Source organism: Martes martes (assembly GCF_963455335.1).
Source record: "Martes martes genome assembly, chromosome: 16".
In the NCBI taxonomy this organism is placed as follows: Eukaryota; Metazoa; Chordata; class Mammalia; order Carnivora; family Mustelidae; genus Martes; species Martes martes.
This window is the reverse complement of record NC_137904.1, coordinates 49,972,316-49,993,299: the sequence shown is the minus strand read 5'-3', so window position 1 is coordinate 49,993,299 and position 20,984 is coordinate 49,972,316. Positions and strand designations below refer to the sequence as shown.

The following is a 20,984-nucleotide window of genomic DNA, read 5'->3' as shown; positions in this document are numbered from 1 at the left end:
GCAAATACAAGTAGGTAAGACTGACATTATTATATGGTGATTTTTGAATCCGCTTTGATATTTTTAAAAAATTATGTATTTCTACCTATATTCTGTTGACTTCTACTTCTAATAATGGCAGAGTATATACTTCAGACCAACTTTTCCCTAAGAAAAACTAGAACTATACATATATTTTAAAATCTTCCCGGGCACTGAAGAGTTAATAGCATGATGAAAGATTACAAAAAGAAAAAAAAGCCGGGTTGGGGGGACTGAAGTCTGGTATTTGTGGCTACTTTTTACTTAGTGGCATCTGAGACGCTAAGAAGTTATTGACAGTTTTAAAGAGCTGGAAGGGCAAATATTGAAATGCAGAGAAAACCCATAGACAGAAAGGAAAGCTGGTAAAATTCCAACACTTTTGTTTGGAAGCCTAAAGGGCTACACTCTAGGAGTAAGTATGAACCAAAGCTAGTCTGGCCTTTTACAGGAAGAAAAGCTCAGCTCGAAATGTCTACCACAAAATTAAATTAAGGCAATCTTGGATTGCTAATGCCTGCCAAAAACTAACACAAATCTTCTTAGAGGGAGACAACATTGTCATAGGTCTCAAATTACTGCTATAATTTTTCATACACAGTATCTGGCCCTTAATTAACAAACACAAAGAGGTAAAACAATATGAAAAAAGTAAATCAGAAAGACCATTCAAAAGAGATAGTCTCACCAGGGATAGAGATTATGGAGCAATGAGGCACAGAATTTAAAGTAGTATATTTAATTAACATCTGAAAGATTAAAATAATTTGAAATAAATTTAACCAAGGATGTGAAAGATCCACACACTGAAAACTGTAAGACACTGATGAAAGAAACTGAAGAATAAGTGGAAAGATATCCCAAGTTCATGGACCAGAAGAATTAGTACTGTTAAAATATCCACATAGGGGCGCCTGGGTGGCTCAGTGGGTTAAAGCCTCTGCCTTCAGCTCGGGTCATGATCCCAGAGTCCTGGGATCGAGCCCCATGTCAGGCTCTCTGCTCAGCAGGGAACCTGTTTCCTCCTCTCTCTCTCTGCCTGCTTCTCTGCCAGCTTGTGATCTCTGTCAAATGAATAAATAAAACCTTTAAAAAAAATAAAATAAAATAAAATATCCATATAACCCAAAGTCATCTATAGGTTCAGTGGAACCCCTATTAAGTTTCCAATAGCATTTTTTATAGAAGTAGAAAAAAGCAATTCTAAAATTTACATGAAATCACAAAAGACGCTAAGTAACTACAGCAATTCTAAGAGAGAGAAAAACAAAGTGGGAGCCATCATACTTCCTAATTTCAAAGTATATTACAAAGCTATAGTAATCAAAACAATTGGTGGTAGCATAAAAACAGAGCAGAAGACCAAAGGAACATAGACCAAAAGAACAGAATAGAAAGCCTACAAATAAACTCACACGTATATGGTCAACTAATCTTTGACAAGGGCACCAAGGATATACAACGGTGAAATGAGAGTCTTTTGAATAAACGGCGCTGCGAAAACTGAAAAGCCACGTGAAAAGAATGAAATTGGATCCTTATCTTATACTATATACAAAAATCAACTGAAAAATGGGTTAAAGACAAACATAAGACCTGATGCCATAAAACTCTTAGACAAAAACACAGGAGAAAGACTCCTTGAAATTGGTCTTGGCAATGGTTTTTTAGATTTGATACCAAAAGCACAGGCAACAAAAGCAAAAGTAAGCAGGTGAGACTACATCAAATGAAAAGTTTCTGCACAGCAAAGTAAACAACCAACAAAATGAAAAAGCAACCTATGGAACCAGAGAAAATATTTGCAAACCACACATCGTTAGGGTTAATATCCAAAATACGTAAGAAACTCATACTCGGGGCACCTGGGTGGCTCAGTGGGTTAAAGCCTCTGCCTTTGGTTCAGGTCATGATCCTGGGATCATGGATCCCATGAGTCCTGGGATCATGGATCCCATGAGTCCTGGGATCAAGCTCCACATCGGGCTCTCTGCTCAGCAGGGAGCCTGCTTCCCCCTCCCTCCCGCCGCCTGCCTCTCTGCCTACTTGTGATCTCTCTCTCTCTGTCAAATAAATAAAAATAAAATCTTTAAAAAAAAACAAAAAAGAAACTCATACTCAATAGCAAAAAAACAAACAACCTAATTATAAAATGGGCAAAAGACGAGAATAAACATTTTTTCCAAAGCAGACACACAAATAGCCAACAGGTACATAAAAAGGTGTTCAATATCACTAACCATCAGAAAAATGCAAATCAAAACCACTATAAGATACCACTTCACACCTGTTAAGACAGCTATTATCAAAAAGTCAAAAAGTCAAGTCAAAAGATAACAAGTGTTGGCACTGATGTGGAGAAAAGGGATCCCTTGTACACTGTTGGTGGCAATGTAAATTGGTACAACCATTATGTAAAACAACATGGAAGATCCTCAAAAAATTAAAAATAGAACTACCACATGACCAAGCAGTTCTACTTCTGAGTATATACTAAAAGGAAATAAAACTATCATTCTAAAGAGGGATTATTATTCATAGTAGCCACAATCTGGAACAACCTCAGTGTCTGTCAAATGACAGATGAAGAAAATGTGATTTTTACACACACACACACACACACACACACACACACACACAAATGAATATTACTCATCCATAAAAGAGAAGGAAATCCTGCCGCTTATAACAACATGGATGAATCTAGAAAATATTATGCTAAGCCAAATAAGCCAGACACAGAAAGACAAATACTGCATAATCTCATTTATATGTGTAATCTAAAAAATAAAGCCAAACTCATAGTAAAGAGAGGTGAATGGTGACTACCCAGACTAAGGAGATGAGGGGAAAAGAGAGATGTTGTTCAGTAATAAGTTAAGTAAATTCTGGAGATCTAATGTACAGCATGATGACTAGTGGTGATAATAATAACACACTGCATACTTGAAATTTCCTAAGTGTGTAGATCTCAAGTGTTCTCACACATGCACAGGAAGGATAATTTTGTGCAGTAATAGATATTTAATTAGTGTGATGGTGGTAATCATTTCACAATGTATACATTTATCAAAATAACATGTTATATACCTTAAATATATGCAATTTGTATTTCTCAATCATAACTCAATAAACCTGGGGTAAAAGAGTGGAAAATTTAAAAAAACAAGCACATGGTCTTACATGAAATGATGGTAATGTGGTTTACACTGAGAAGTAAAATTAAAGCAAGTGGGGATGCCTCGGTGGCTCAGTTGGTTAAGCCACCACCTTCAACTCAGGTCATGATCCCAGGGTCCTGGGATCGAGTCCGACATCAGGCTCCCTGCTCAGTGGGGACTCTGCTTCTCCCCCTCTCTCTGCCCCTCCTCCCCACTAGTGCATGCTCGCTCACACGCTCGCTCTCTCTCTCTCTCTGACAAATAAGTAAATAAAATATTTTTTAAAAAATTAAAGCAAGTGTCTCACTTAGGTTCCCAATTGTGTTATAGTTGTAATTTCATCATATGCAATTCTAACTCATTTAAAAAACCTACCATGGGGAGCCGAGATGGTTAAGCATCTGCCTTGAGCTCAGGTCATGATCTCCGGTTTCTGGGATTGAGCCCCATGTCAGACTCCCTGCTCATTGGGGAGTCTGCTTCTCCCTCTCCCTTTGCCTCTCCCTCTGCTCATGCTCTCTCTCTCTCTCTGTATCTATCTCAAATGAATAAGTAAAATCTTAAAAAAATAACCACCAAAAACTACTGTGATGTATCATGCATTATAACATAACCAGTCTCTAATTAAGGGCCACTTACACAGCTCTTTCCATAGTATTTCTATAGATAATACATATAGTATTACTGGGTCAAAGTGCTGAGAGTTTCCACTGAGAAATACTGACTAAATGCTGTATCAAGTCTGTGTAGGAGAGCCTGGATGGCTCAGTTGGTTGAACGTTCTACTCCTGGTTTTGGGTCAGATCATGATCTCATGGGTCTTAAGAGATCAGGCCCATGTTGGCCTCCTGCTCAGTGGGGAGTGTGCTTGAAAGTTCTCTCCCTCTGCCCAACCCCCACTCGCTTTATTTCTCTTGTGCCCTCTCTCAAATAAATAAGTGAATCTTTAAAAAAAAAAAGTCTGTGTCATGTTGCATGTAAAAAAAAAGGGGGGTGTAGTGGTATGCTTAAATATTTGGAGAAAATAAAACTTTAGAATTCTAGCTAAGAATTAAAATTATAAAAATAAAAACTCAACAGATGAATTGAAAAACAGATTAGACAGAGATGAAGAGATAATTAGTAAACTGGAAGGCAAAAGGTTTATGCATCAAAAGACACTATAACAAGAGTGTGAATGGGGGTGCCTGGGTGGCTCAGTTAGTTAAGCGTCTGCCCTCTGCTCAGGTTATGGTCTCAGTGTTCTGGAATCAAGCCCTGGGTCCTTGGGCTCCCTGCTCAGCGGGGAGTCTGCTTCCTCTGCCCCTCCTCTGCTGCCACCTTCCACTCCCCACCTCATGCACATGCATGCGCTCTCTCCAAAAAAAAAAAAAAGTGTGAAAAGACAACATCTAGAATGGCAGAAAATATGTGCAAATCATGTATCTAAAAAGAGTCTAGAATCCAGACTATATAAAGAACTTCTACAACTTTTACAGCTTGACAATGCAACTTAAAAACAGGCAAAAGATCTGAATAGACATCTCTCTGACGAAGAGATACAAATGGACAAAAAGCACATGAAAAGGTATTCGGCATCATTAATCATTATGGAATGTAAATCAGTCACAGTGAGATATCACTTTATACCCAGTAGGATAGCGATTAAAACAAAACAAAACAAAAACAGACAACAAAAAAGTGTTGTTGAGGATGTAGAGAAGTTAGTTAGAACCTTAATACATTGCTGGTAGGAATATAAGATGGTATGACTGCTGTGTAAAACAGTGTGCTGTTCCTCAAAAAGTTAAACACAGAATAACCCAGCCATCCCACTTCTGTGTATACACCCAAAAGCAATGAAAACAAGTTTTCAAGCAAAAACCTGAACGTGAATGTTCACAGCAGCATTAGTCACAATATTCAAAAGTGGAAATAACTAAAAGTCATGAACTGGTGAATGGATAAACAAAATGTGGCATATTTATATAATCGAATATTCTTTAGCAATAAAAAGAAGCTAGCCTGAATCATGCTATAATATTGATAAACCTTGAAAACATTACGTTTAAGTGAAAAAAAAAAAACCACAAAAGGTCACATGTTGTAAGATCCCATTTATATGAAATGTTCAGAATAGGCAAATCTAGAGAAAAAGTAGACTATGGACTACAGAGAGGAAGGAATGAAGAGTGACTGCTTATGAAGTACAGAATTTCCTTTTGGAGTAATGAATGCAGTAATGTTTGCAAAACATTATAAATGCGTTAAAAGCCACTGAATTGTACATTTTTAAACAGTGAATTTTACCTCAATAAAAAAATTTTATGTAGATACTTACCACCTACTCACATATTTATTCAACCTGAGAAACCTAGTAAATTGTTGTTAATTTCTTCCTGACACATCCCTTTGCAACAAATGCATTAGAAGTTCTACAGATTATTAGTATAAACAGATTTCAAATCAGCTATACTCTCTCCATTTTTCCTACCATTACCATAGTCCAGATCACTATTATTTTCCTCCAAGATTCTGTTGGCAGAAATATAGAATTTATTCCTTATCCTTGGAGCTTAAAAATTTTACCAAGATTTGACTTAACTTTTTTCTTCTCATTAGTCTCTGGGTCCTTTCTTCTACTACGTTGACTAACTCTTCTCTTCCAACTATTCTTTTTTCTCTCTCTGGAACAATGATCAGATGGATATAGTATCTCCTAGACATATTTTTCAAGTCTCTCTTTCTCTCATAATAGATTTCTAATCTTTGGGCATTCATGAATAGACTTGAGACTGAATTATATGGAATTAAAATATTTTATGTTTACACACACAGAGACATGCTATTTATGTAATTCCCTAACTAAGGAATCCTTTTGTTGAGAAAAATCAGCATTATATTTTTTAAAAGCAATGTATCTAGAAGAATGCATTTGATTTAGTGAAGCATTCCTCCTCACTTGAAATGTTCCAGTATGAGAACCTGGCTGATAATTTTAGAATCTAATAATACTCCTTAAGGAATAATACTGCAATTAGTCCGGTCTGGATGTCCTAGTTCACTTTTCTACTTAAAAATATTTTCCTTCATATTCTTTGTCCTATAAATTGTGCTTGAACTCATTGTAGCTAAAGAGGAAAAAACTAAAAATATGTTTCAAGTAAAGTTCTGGTAAGCATTAACAGAATTCGGCTACATTAGCCAGTTTTTCTTGGATAACTAGCAACCTCAAAATCTCAGTAGTCTATAACATTTACTTTTCTCATGAGTCTTCAGACTCATGAGACTGTGGATCTCACTGTGGGTCGGCTGAGCTAGGCTGAGCTATCAGGTTCAGAACTACTCCAGTGGGTTTGCAATACTGGGCCTAATCACTGAAGAGGTAGTGAATATGTGGGGCTGTTCCTCTCAAGGTAGATCACAAGCGTGTAGAAGGCCAAGTCAAACCAGTGGAGCATATTTAAGACCTCTGTTCACTGACATTCCACTTGGCCTGTTTCAGTGGGAACTACATGTAGCAAAGTTGCATAGCAAAAAGAATGGATGATTAATTTTTTTCAATGTTTAAGCAATGCTCCTTATTCATTCCTCATATGTTCAGCATATTTATTAAGCACCCATATTCTAGTGAAAGATAATAAATAACATTTTTCCAGGGGTGCAAAGTGCTAGCTCTAGAGCAAGGCCCAGCATACAATGGTTGCTGGTAAAATCTGGCCTCCACCTATTTTTGTAAGTAAGTTTTACTGGATCACAACACACATTTATATGCATATTGCCTATGTGCCATAATGACATAATCGAGTAGTTGCAAGAGAGACCATAGAGCTCACAAAGCCTAAACTACAGACTCTTTTGACATTTACAGAAGCTCTGCTACAGAAAGAAACAGGGCAGTATAAGGGGGGAAAGAGACTACAAAGGGATGAAGGAATAATTAATCTTATAACAGAGAGGAAGTGAAACTGGGAATCCAATTTACCAAGCATGTAGGATGATATTTACTGGTATTCCAAATTACTCATCTTCATCTTCCATCTTTTTTTCCCCTACCACTTTTCCTGCTTCAATCAACCAAATAAAAGTTACTGTAATAATGTGATAAAAATTATGGCAGAATAAAATAACCTGCTTAAAAAATTGTTATGTTGGACACCTGGTGATTAAATATTCAAAAGCTGAACTAAGAAAGCACAGGACATCAAGTAGATGGACACTAAAGAAGTATTAGGAGTGGAGGAGGAGTCAAGATGGCGGAGAAGTAGCAGGCTGAGACGACATCGCATAGCAGGAGATCAGCTAGATAGCTTATCTAGCCATTGCGAACACCTACAAATCCAACGGGAAATCGAAGAGAAGAAGAGCAACAAGTCTAGAAACAGAAAATCGATCACTTTCTGAAAGGTAGGACCTGCGGAGAAGTGAATCCAAAGCGACAGGAAGACAGACCGCGGGGGGAGGGGACGGCTCCCGGCAAGCGGCGGAGCAACGGAGCACAAAATCGGGACTTTTAAAAGTCTGCTCCACGGAGGGACATCGCTCCGAAGGCTAAACCGGGGGGGAAGCCCACGCGGGGTCAGCGTAACCCCAGGTCCCGGCGGTCACAGAAGGACCGGGGGTGTCTGAGCATTGCAGAGCTCGCAGGTATTAGAGCGGGGAAGCCGGCCACAGCAACAAAGCCGAGGAGTGAGCTCTCAGCTCAGGGTTACCTTGAGCCGGTCGCAGGCTGGGTGGGCTCGGAGCGCAGCTGGAGGCCACGGAGAAGGAAACGACCGGGCGCTTTTCTCCAAGTGAGCAACTGAGCGCTTTCCTCCAGGCGCAACTGGAGGCCAGAGAGGCAGGGGTGGTTGGGCGCTTTTCTCTGAGGGCGCACTGAGGAGCGGGACCCTGAGCTCTCGGCCCAGAGCCGGAGACTGGGAGGCCACCATCTTCACTGCCGTCCTCCAGAACTCTACGGAAAGGGCTCAGGGAACAAAAGCTCCCGAAAGCAAACCCGAGCACATTACTTAGCCCGGCCCCTGGTAAGGGCGGTGCAATTCCGCCTGGGGCAAAGACACTTGAGAATCACTACAACAGGCCCCTCCCCCAGAAGATCAACAAGAAACCCAGCCAAGACCAACTTCACTCACCAAGAACAGCGAAATTCAATAGGAGGAGAAAGCAAATCTTATCTGGACAAAAAGACAAGGCGGAAAAACTCACCACAAAAAAAAAGAACAAGAGGCAGTACCGAATGCTGGGGACCCAATCAACATGGACATTGGTAATATGACAGATCTAGAGTTCAGAATGATGATTCTCAAGGTTCTAGCCGGGCTCGAAAAAGGCATAGAAGATATTAGAGAAACCCTCTCCGGAGAGATAAAAGCCCTTTCTGGAGAAATAAAAGAACTAAAATCTAACCAAGTTGAAATCAAAAAAGCTATTAATGAGGTGCAATCAAAAATGGAAGCTCTTACTGCTAGGATAAATGAGGCAGAAGAAAGAATTAGTGACATAGAAGACCAAATGACAGAGAATAAAGAAGCTGAGCAAAAGAGAGACAAACAAATACTGGACTACGAGGAGAGAATTCGAGAGATAAGCGACACCATAAGACGACACAACATTAGAATAATTGGGATTCCAGAAGAAGAAGAGAGAGGGGAGCAGAAAGTATATTGGAGACAATTATTGGAGAGAATTTCCCTAATATGGCAAAGGGAACAAACATCAAAATCCAGGAGATGCTAAGAACGCCCCTCAAAATCAATAAAAATAGATCCACACCTCGTCACCTGATAGTAAAATTTACAAGTCTTAGCGACAAAGAGAAAATCCTGAAAGCAGCCCGGGAAAAGAAGTCTGTAACATACAAGGGTAAAAACATTAGATTGACAGCAGACCTATCCACAGAGACCTGGCAGGCCAGAAAGAACTGGCATGATATATTCAGAGCACTAAACGAGAAAAACATGCAGCCAAGAATACTATATCCAGCTAGGCTATCATTGAAAATAGAAGGAGAGATAAAGAGCTTCCAGGACAAACAAAAGCTGAAAGAATTTGCAAACACCAAACCAGCTCTACAGGAAATATTGAAAGGGGTCCTCTAAGCAAAGAGAGACCCTAAAAGTAGAAGATCAGAAAGAAACAGAGACAATATACAGTAACAGTCACCTTACAGGCAATACAATGTCACTAAATTCATATCTCTCAATAGTTACCCTGAATGTTAATGGGCTAAATGCCCCAACCAAAAGACACAGGGTATCAGAATGGATAAAAAAACAAAACCCATCAATATGCTGCCTACAAGAAACTCCTTTTAGACCCGAAGACACCTCCAGATTTAAAGTGAGGGGGTGGAAAACAATGTACCATGCTAATGGACATCAGAAGAAAGCTGGGGTGGCAATCCTTATATATCAGATCAATTAGATTTTAAGCCAAAGACTATAATAAGAGATGAGGAAGGACACTATATCATACTCAAAGGGTCTGTCCAACAAGAAGACCTAACAATCTTAAATATCTATGCCCCTAACATGGGAGCAGCCAACTATATAAACCAATTAATAACAAAATCAAAGAAATACATCGACATTAATACAATAATAGTAGGGGACTTTAACACTTCCCTCACTGAAATGGAGAGATCATCCAAGCAAAAGATCAACAAGGAAATAAAGGCCTTGAATGACACACTGGACCAGGTGGACATCACAGATATATTCAGAACATTCCATCCCAAAGCAACAGAATATACATTCTTCTCTAGTGCACATGGAACATTCTCCAGAATAGACCACATCCTGGGTCATAAATCAGGTCTCAACCGGTATCAAAAGATTGGGATCATTCCCTGCATATTTTCAGACCACAATGCTCTGAAGCTAGAACTCAATCTCAAGAGGAAATTTGGAAAGAACGCAAATACATGGAGACTAAACAGCATCCTTCTAAAGAATGAATGGGTCAACCAGGAAATTAAAGAAGAATTGAAAAAATTCATGGAAAAAAATGATAATGAAAACACAACGGTTCAAAATCTGTGGGACACAACAAAGGCAGTCCTGAGAGGAAAATATATAGCGGTACAAGCCTTTCTCAAGAAACAAGAAAGGTCTCAAATACACAACCTAACCCTACACCTAAAGGAGCTGGAGAGAGAACAACAAAGAAAGCCTAAACCCAGCAGGAGAAGAGAAATCATAAAGATCAGAGCAGAAATCAATCAGACAACAAAAAGAAATTAAAGGCATCCAAATTGGCAAAGAAGAAGTCAAACTATCACTCTTTGCAGATGATATGATACTATATGTGGAAAACCCAAAAGGCTCCACTCCAAAACTGCTAGAACTTGTACAGTAATTCAGTAAAGTATCAGGATATAAAGTCAATGCACACAAATCAGTTGCATTTCTTTACACTAACAATAAGAAGAAATTGAGGAGTCAGTCCCATTTACAATTGCACCCTAAACCATAAGATACCTAGAATAAACCTAACCAAAGAGGCAAAGAATCTATACTCAGAAAACTATAAAGTACTCATGAAAGAAACTGAGGAAGACACAAAGAAATGGAAATATGTTCCATGCTCCTGGATTGGAAGAACAAATATTGTGAAAATGTCTATTCTACCTAAAGCAATCTACACATTTAATGCAATCCCTATCAAAATCCCATCCATTTTTTTCAAAGAAATAGAACATATAATCCTAAAATTTATATGGAACCAGAAAAGACATCGAATAGCCAAAGGAATATTGAAAAAGAAAGCCAAAGTCGGTGGCATCACAATTCCAGACTTCAAGCTCTATTACAAAGCTGTCATCATCAAGACAGTATGGTACTGGCACAAAAACAGACATATAGATCAATGGAACAGAACAGAGAGCCCAGAAATAGACCCTCAACTCTATGGTCAACTAATCTTCGACAAAGCAGGAAGGAATGTCCAATGGAAAAAAGACAGCCTCTTCAACAAATGGTGCTGGGAAAATTGGACGGCCACATGCAGAAAAATGAAATTGGACTATTTCCTTACACCACACACGAAAATAGACTCAAAATGGATGAAGGACCTCAATGTAAGAAAGGAATCCATCAAAATCCTTGAGGAGAACGCAGGCTGCAATCTCTTTGACCTCGACTGCAGCAACTTCTTCCTAGGAACATCACCAAAGGCAACAGAAGCAAGGGCAAAAATGAACTATTGGGATTTCATCAAGATCAAAAGCTTTTGCACAACAAAGGAAACAGTTAACAAAACCAAAAGACAACTGACAGAATGAGAGAAGATATTTGCAAACGACATATCAGATAAAGGGCTAGTGTCTAAAATCTATAAAGAACTTAGCAAACTCAACACCCGAAGAACAAATAATCCAATCAAGAAATAGGCTGAGGACATGAACAGACATTTCTGCAAAGAAGACATCTAGATGGCCAACAGACACATGAAAAAATGCTCCACCTCACTCGGCATCAGGGAAATACAAATCAAAACCACAATGAGATACCACCTCACACCAGTCAGAATGGCTATAATTAACAAGTCAAGAAATGACAGATGCTGACGAGGATGTGGAGAGAGGGGAACCCTCCTACACTGTTGGTGGGAATGCAAGCTGGTGCAACCACTCTGGAAAACAGTGTGGAGGTTCCTCAAAAAACTGAAAATAGAGCTACCCTATGACCCAGTGATTGCACTACTGGGTATATATCCTAAAGATACAAACGTGGTGCTCCGAAGGGGCACATGCACCCGAATGTTTATAGCAGCAATGTCCACAACAGCCAAACTATGGAAAGAACCTAGATGTCCATCAACAGATGAATGGATAAAGAAGATGTGGTATATATACACAATGGAATACTATGCAGCCATCAAAAGAAACGAAATCTTGCCATTTGCGACGACAGGGATGGAACTAGAGGGTATTATGCTTAGTGAAATAAGTCAATCGGAGAAAGACAACTATCATATGATCTCCCTGATATGAGGAAGCAGAGATGCAATGTGGGGGAGTTGGGGGAGGTAGGAAAAGAAAAAATGAAAGAAGATGGGATTGGGAGGGAGACAAACCATAAGACTCAATCTCAAAAAACAGACTGAGGGTTGCTGGGGGAAGGGGGGACGGGAGAGGGTGGTGGGGATATGGACATTGGGGAGGGTATGTGCTATGATGAGTGCTGTGAAATGTGTAAACCTGGCGATTCACAGACCTGTATGCCTGGGGATAAAAATACATTATATGTTTATTAAAATAAATAAATTAGTTTTAAAAAAAGAAGTGTTAGGAGTAATTATAATTCAATAAAAATTTTGGTCATCACTAAGTCTAATATAGATGATTATTAGATATTGAAGCTCAAGTTAATAAATCCCTTAGTCAAAGGCAATACTTATTCTAGAATGGCCTTCTAACTTTTCATATTACATGACTAAACACAAATAAAACTTACAAATCAAAACCTCCTGCATGATACTTCACTGAACTACACATATGATTCGTGAATTTTTCAGTTTATATATTACACTTTAATAAAAGTTTATTTTTAAAAAGCCTAGTAAAAAAAATAGCCCCTAAAGTCAAAGGACTTTTACATATTTCAAAAACAAAGGGTGCTCGCCTAAATTACTCTGAACATCCTTTTAACTCATGGCTTATATCACTTTGTAATTTGGCAATATTCTTGCAACAGATCCATATATGAGGCAGGCAACAGGCATTGAGAAGTATAATAACTCATACAGGATCATGTAATCAGACACCGTGACTGCCTCTGTAGAAAACTCTCAAGAATCTACAAAGAAGCTACTAGAGGGGCACCTGGGTGGCTCAGTGGGTTAAGCCTCTGCCTTCGGTTCAGGTCATGATCCCAGGGTCCTGGAATCAAGCCCCGCATCGGGCTCTCTGCTCAGCAGGGAGCTTGCTTCCCCCTCTCTCTCTTTGCCTGCCACTCTGACTACTTGTGACCTCTGTCAAATAAATAAATAAAATCTTTAAAAAAAAAAAAAGCTACTAGAATAAAATAAGTGGGTTAGGTAAATTCAAAGGTTCAAGAGTCAAAGTACAAAAGTCAAGTGTCTTTGTACATACTAGCAATAATACTTGGAAAATAAAAATTTTTTAAAGCACACCATCAAAATAGCATCATTAGAAACAACAAAATTAATCAGGAATAAATCTGACAAAATAAATACAATAGTACAATATTTGTATGCTAAGAACTGTAAAACACTGATGAAAAATATAAAAAATCAAAATGGAGAGATAGAATGTGTTCATGGATCTGAAGATGCCTATCATTATGACGCCTATTCTCAAAGTGATCTATAGATTTGAAGCAATTCCAGTGAAAATCTAGCAGGCAGTATTTTGGTAAAAATCAACAAGCCGATTTTATTTTTTTGAAATAAGTCCAAGATCAAGAGTCTCATGCTCTACTAACTGAGCCAGCCATGCACCTCTGATTTTAAACTTTATATGTAAAAATTTCAAAAACACAGACAAAACAATTTTCAGCAAGGAAAAGCAAACTTTGAAGTCTCACAGGACCTAATTTCAAGACTAACTGTAAAGTTACAGTAATCCAGACAGTATGTGGTACTGGCAAAAGAATGGACATGAAATCAATGGAACAGACTACAGAGTTCAGAAAAAGACTCACACAAATACAGTCAACTAATTTTTTTTCTTTTCTTCTTTTTTTTTTTTTAAAGAAAGAAAGAGGGAAGGAGAGAAGAGTAGAGGGAGAGAGAGCGAATTCCAGCTCGGCACTGGGCATAGAGCCCAACACAGGCCTCAATCTCACAACCCTGAGATCACAACCTGAGCCCAAATCAAGAGTTGGGTGATTGACTGCGCCATGCAGGCACCCTGGTCAAGTAATTTTTGACAAAAGTATATGGACAACCTAACGTTCAAAGGATAATCTTCTCAACAAATAGCTTTGGAACAACTGGATATCCATACACAAAAAACAAACCTTTACCTAAATCTTTACCACATACAAAAATCATGCTGAAATGGATCATAGACCTTAATGCAAAACCTAAAACTATAAAACTTCTAGAAGAAAACATAGGAGAAAATCTGGATGAACTTGTGTCAGGCAAAGATTTATTATAATGAACCCCAAAAAGATGAGCTATTCAAGAAAAACTGGTAAGTTTTGGGATTCATAAATATTTATATATTTTAAAAATTTACTCTTCAAAAAGACACTGTTACAAAATGAAAAAAACAGTATCAACTGAAAGAATACATTTGCAAAACACATACATGTAAAGGACTGGTATTTAGAATATAAGTAGAACTCTTAACTCAGGAACAAGATACTACTCCAATTTAAAAAGTTGGCAGAAGATCTGAACTGACATTTCATTAAATAAGAGATATGGATGTCTGATAAACACGTGAAAAAACATCACTAATCATTTGGGAAATGCAAATTAGGAGATGTCACTGTATATCTAGTGAAATGGCTAAAATTCAAAAACAAAATGCTGACCAGGATTAACCTAATGCCTAATGCTACCAGGATTAACCTAAAGTTACCATTCACTCTTTTCCCCACTTCTCATTTTTTTTTAAAGATTTTATTTATTTATTTGATAGAGAGAGACCCCCAAGAGAGGGAATACAAGCAGGGATGCTTAACGACTGAGCCAGCCAGGCGCCCCAACCCACTTCTCATTCTCTAACACACAATCCTATTTTCTTTTCTTTTTTTTTTTAAAGGAGATTCAGTCATATTTTTTAATATTTTATTTATTTATTTCTCAGAGAAAGAGAAAGAGAAAGCGAGCGTGCGCGCACACGAGAGCGCACAAGCAGGCAGAGTGGCAGAGAGAGTGGCGGAGAGAGAAGCCTTGCTGAACAAGGAGCCCAATGCAGGACTCAGTCCCAGGACCCTGGGATCATGACCTGAATCAAAGGCAGTGGCTTAACCAACTGAGCCACCCAGGTGTCCTCCTATTTTTTCTTGATAGCACTTATCATGACCTGAAATTCCCTGGTTCTTTCATGTCTCACTCCTCTAGAATGAAAGCATTATAATAGTAGAAATGTTTGGCTTGTTTATTGCTCCTGTCCTTTGGCCTGATTGAGACCTGGGTACTGGAGTTACCCTTGGGTAGAGACGGGTGGCATTGCTGACTCAGGCTCCCAGTATTCTGTGGGGGCCCAGCTCTGACCCTTCCATCTGCCTGGATGCTCTGTCCTAAGGTCTCTTTTCAGTGTTTCTTCTTACCATCCTGATCTTAGTACAGAAAGAACATCTCTCCATACAGAGGCTTTACTGCACTGGCTAGGATCTCCAGACACAGATGAAGAAAAGCAGTGATAGCAGATATCAGAGAGGGAAGGAATGCTTTCAGCTTTTCACTACAGTGTCTGCATAAATGAGATGCAAATAGAAGGCAACCTTAATGAGATAAACTCTATGAATGTAATCTATGTGGAAAAGCCTTCAGAAGGAGCACTAATCTTATTTTACAGGAGGAATCATTAAGAGAAACAAATCACGAATATAAGAATTCTAAAAAAGCCTTAAATAACCATTATTTTCTTCAAAGAAATAGGAGAATTAAAATGAAGGGTTCTTCAAATAATTTCAGAGCAGACAAGCATCTGGTCTATAGTCATCTCCAAAATATACATGAGATTGCACACTGGAGACAAACTTTATTAATGTCTGGTCTTGCGGTACACAAGAGAATACATACTGGGCAGAAACTATGAACAAAAAGACTAAAAGAAAGCCTTTAGCAGGATCACTCATTTTACTTCTTACCAGGGCATCCACAATGGGGAGAAATTCTACAACCACAAATGACTGAGAAAAAGCCTTCAGTAGGAAAAGTAAGCTCACAGGTCTATGTGAATACACAAAGGAGAAACACCATGACTGTGATAAATTCAGAAAAGCCTTCTATGCAAACCTTAAACTTACCAAACATATGCAAGTACATCCTGGGAAGAAAGTCTATGAATGCAATAATTGTGAAAAAGTTTTTAGACGTCACTCATCCCACGGGAAAAATGTGAGCACGCACGCTGAAGAGAAGCTTTATACATATATATAAAACGTGGGAAAGGTTTCAATGATCCCTCTTGCCTTTACAGACATGAGAACTCACACTGGAAAGAAATCTATGAATATACACCATGTGGGAGAGCCTTCAACCCCAAATTTTCCTTTGTTCTACATAAGAGAATTAATACAAAGAAACAAGTCCTATGAGTGTTTTATAAGTATCAGTAAGGTTATATCTTTGAAAAACATGATTAGGTTCCTGTTCCAGGAAAGATGGAATAAACATATTCCACCTTTACTCTCCCACTGAATGCAACTTAACCCCTTGAAAGAATGCAGAGAGCTCACTTCCAGCTTCCTTATAGGACTACAGAGCACTTCCCCGTCCCACTTTACCGTTACATTACTACTTAGCACAGCTCATTTTACCATGAACGCCATATCTACCTTTCAGCAGAAACTTACACGCCATACTAAAAGGCAAAAAATACAATTTGAAAAGAAAGAATATGTGTCAAACCAGAAACAGATATGGCAGGGATGTCAGGATTACCAAACTGTGAATTTAAAAAATGTAATACTTAGACATGATTCTAACAAAATATGTATAAGAACTATATGAGGAAAACTACAAAACTCTGATAAAAGGAATTTTAAAAAAATATGTATAAGAACTATATGAGGAAAACTACAAAACTCTGATAAAAGGAATTTTAAAAAAATATGTATAAGAACTATATGAGGAAAACTACAAAACTCTGATAAAAGGAATTTTAAAAGAATTTTTAAAATTTTAAAAGAATTTTAAAAGATTTAAAAATGTAATACTTAGACATGATTCTAACAAAATATGTATAAGAACTATATGAGGAAAACTACAAAACTCTGATAAAAGGAATTTTAAATAGATGGAAAAATATTTCATGTTCATGGATAGAAAGAATTAATATTGTCAAAATGTCAGTTTTCCCCAATTTGATCTATCAGATAGATTCAAAGCAATGCCAATCAAATCCCAGGAAATTATTTTGTTAATATTGACAAACTGATCCTAAAGTTTATATGCAGAGGCGAAAGACCCAAAAAGTCAACTCAATATTTGAAGAAGGATAAAGTCAGGGAACAGACATTACTGAACTTCAAAACTTACTGCAAAGCCACAGTAATTAAGGCAGTGTCATAGTGGTGAAAGAACAGGCAAATAGATCGATATAAGAAAATGGAGAGTCCAGGGATGCCTGGGTGGCTCAGTGGGTTAAGTCGCAGCCTTCGGCTCAGGTCATGATCCCAGGGTCCTGGGATCTAGTCCTGCTTCAGGCTCCTTGCTTAATGGGGAGCCTGCTTCTCTCTCGGCCTCTGCCTTCCACTCTGCCTCGTTGTGCGCCTGCCACCCTGCCTGCTTGTGTGGGTGCGCGCGCGCGCGCTCTCTCTCTCTCTCTCTGACAAATAAATAAATAAAATCTTTAAAAAAAAAAAAAAGAAAGAAAGAAAGAAAATGGAGAGCCCAGAAATAGACCCTCAAAACTACGTCAACTGCTCTTTGACAAAGGAGCAAAGGCAATACACTGGAGAAAAGTCTTTTCAACAAAGGGTGCTGGGAAAACTAGACCTCCACATTCAAAAAAATGAATCTAGACACAGACGTTACACCCTTCACAAAAAATTAACTCAAAATGGATTATACACCTAAAGGTAGCATGTAAAACTACAAAACTCCTAGAAGGTAACACAGGAGAAAAACTAGATGACCTTGGGTATGACAGTGACTTTTTTTTTTTAAGATTTTGTTTATTGAGAGAAAGATCACAAGTAGACAGAGGCAGGCAGAGAGAAAGGGGGAAGCAGGTTCTTTGCTTAGCAGGGAGCCCAATGCAGGGCTTGATCCCAGGGCCCTGAGATCTGACCTGAGCCAAAGGCAGAGGCTTAACCCACTGAACCACCCAGGTGCCCCTACAGTGACTTTTTTACATACAACCTCAAAAGCATAATCCATGAAAGACATAATAAGTTAGACTTCATTAATTTAAATTTTAAACATTTAAAACTTCAGCTCTGCAAAAGACATGTAATAAAGGGCCATTATGCAAAATATACAAACTCAATAAGATGAAAAACACAGGTAAAAAAAGGATAAAAGATCTGAACAGACACCTCACTAAAGAAGCATCTAGATGGCAAATAAACACATGAAAAGATGTCTAACATTATACGTTACCAGAGAATTACAAATTAAAACAACAATAAGATAACCACTACATACTTACTAAAATAGTCAAAATCCCAAACACTGACAACACCAAATGCTGACATGGATACAGAGCAATAGGAACTCTCATTCATTGCTGGTGGGAATGCAAAATGGTACAGCCACTTTGGAAGACAGTGTGGCAGTTTCTTACAAAACTAAACATTATCTTACAATTCAGCAATTGTGCTCCTTGGTATATACCCAAATGAGTTGAAAATATATTCACACTAAAACCTGCACATGCATGTTTATTGCAGCTTTATTCATAATTGTCAAAACTTGGAAACAACCAAGATGTCCTTCAGTAGATGAACAGTAAATAAACTATGGCAGATCCAGGAAACAGAGTATTATTCAGCAGTAAAAAGAAATGAGCTATCAAGCCATGAGAAGACTGCAGAACCTAACATGCACAACACTAAGTGAAAGCAGCTAACTGGGAAAGGGGACATACTGTATGATTCCAATAGAATGACATTCTGGAAAAGGCAAAACTATGGAAACAGTAAAAAGATTAGTGGTTCCCAGGGATTGGGGGAGGGAGGGATGAATAGCCAGAGCATAGAAGATTTTTAGGGCAGTGAAACTATGATATTATACTGGCAGACACATGTCAGTATACATTTGTCAAAACCCATAAAAAGTTCGACAAGAGTGAACTCTACTGTAAACTACGGACTTAGGGTGAAATGATATGTTAAGGTAGGGTCATCTATTATAAACAAATGTATCAGTCTGGTGAGGGATACTGATAATGGGGGAGGCTCTACACATGTGGGTCCAAGAGCCATCGGGGAACTCTTTGTACCTTCCACTCAGTTTTGCTGTAAACCTAAAACTACTCTAAAATATACAATTTATTTTTAGAAATTTTAAATGTACAAACAAAACAAATAAAAAGAATGCACAGAGTAGCTATCTGAGGACTGAAAAAGAAAACAGCAGTGGGAGGACTGGGAAAGGAGCACAGAGTATGCAGTTCCACTGAAGTGGTGGTGAGTTTACCATGTTTCTTCCTCAGGTACTGCCTGACCAGGACACTTAAAACTCAGAATTGCATACCAGGTAAGAAAGAGCTCCAATAAAATTTCTCCCTTGTTGGTAGGAGCAGGTAAGGGGGCCCTAACTGGTCTGAGAGACTAGGGAAAGCCCTCTTTTCCTCCTTATCTTCTATATCAATGTCCAGACAATTCTTTGTCAGCAGCTACACAGAGATGGTACAGGTGACTGAGCAGGCACCTAACACTCTGGGAGAAGGAACCCTTTTCTCTAACTCCAAGAATTGTGAGCCCACTAGTTTGTGGTAAATCCTCACTGCTTTCTTCCCTCTCTATGTCCTTTTATCTCGATCTAGATACAAACCATTACAGTCATTGAACACCAGAATGGGAAAACTAGAGTCTGTTTTTTTAGCAGGAGTGCTGGGAAAGGAGGAAGCTGGAAATTGTTCACAAGATTGGAGTAAGAAGGGATATCAAGAAAACAATCCCATGAAGCTGTATATGAACTTCTGGGTTTATCTAAGAGCTCTGTGTGCATGGATCTGACCCTAAACAGCACACACGGGCTTTGAGAACAGAACAACAAGATGTACCACTACTCGGATCCAAGAATGGACACTGGTCACACACATGGGACCCATCTCAGTAGTACACCAAATGCTTAGAAAACAGAACTGACACTGGAAACACAGCCCCCACAGGAACTGTGTCCTGAACAAATTCTGCTTGACTGGCCACTAACCACACAAAAAACAACATTCTCCTTAGGATTTAAATAAAACCCACAGTCTCATAGATAATATTTAAAACATTCAGAACATAATCCAAAATTACATGGCATATGAAGGAATAAGAAAATCTCAATCTAAGGGGGAAAAAAAAATCCATAACAGCATTCCTGAGATTACAAAGATGTTAGAATTAAAATCAAAGACCTTAAAGCAACTATTACAAAAATGCTTCAGTAAGTAAAGGCAAATATTCTTGAAATGAACAGAAAAATAGGAAGTCTCAAATCCAGTGTGTATTTTACATATACAACACATCTTCCTTCAGACCAGCCACATTTCGAGTGTTTAACAGCCACATGTGGCCAATGACTACTGTACTGCCCAGTGAAGTTCTAGACCTATATCTAGAACTAAGTTCAATTAGTCTCTAAGGTATAAGGTAAAAGTAGATCCAATCACTAAACGCTGGAAAGATCAAAGGGTGATGACTCTTACCACATCCCCATTCAACTCATCTATTTGCCCAGTGCAGAGGATAGACATATCTTGGAGACAGTGTATTTCTGTAACTTATTCAGGTTGTGACTCCCACTGCTGCTACTATTTTAGATATGGTTTCTTGCTAAAGCAAATCAGCATATCCCTAACACCTGGTTTGCAGTTATTGACCTGAGAATGAGATAATCAGATGCAGTATGCATTCAGCTGTCAGGGTCAGCTATATATTTTCACTGTCCTACCTCCCATTAATTCTCCTGCTCTAGGTAATAATCTTAACTGTCCCTCAATTTCATAGGACACTATTGCTG

General features: G+C 38.4%; 1 protein-coding gene across 1 annotated transcript in view; it reads right to left on the bottom strand.

Annotated features, from left to right (window-relative positions):
* The window catches only part of TANC2 (tetratricopeptide repeat, ankyrin repeat and coiled-coil containing 2), a 372,574-nt gene that overhangs the window by 238,323 nt on the left and 113,267 nt on the right, over window positions 1-20,984 (bottom strand). The window lies entirely within an intron of this gene.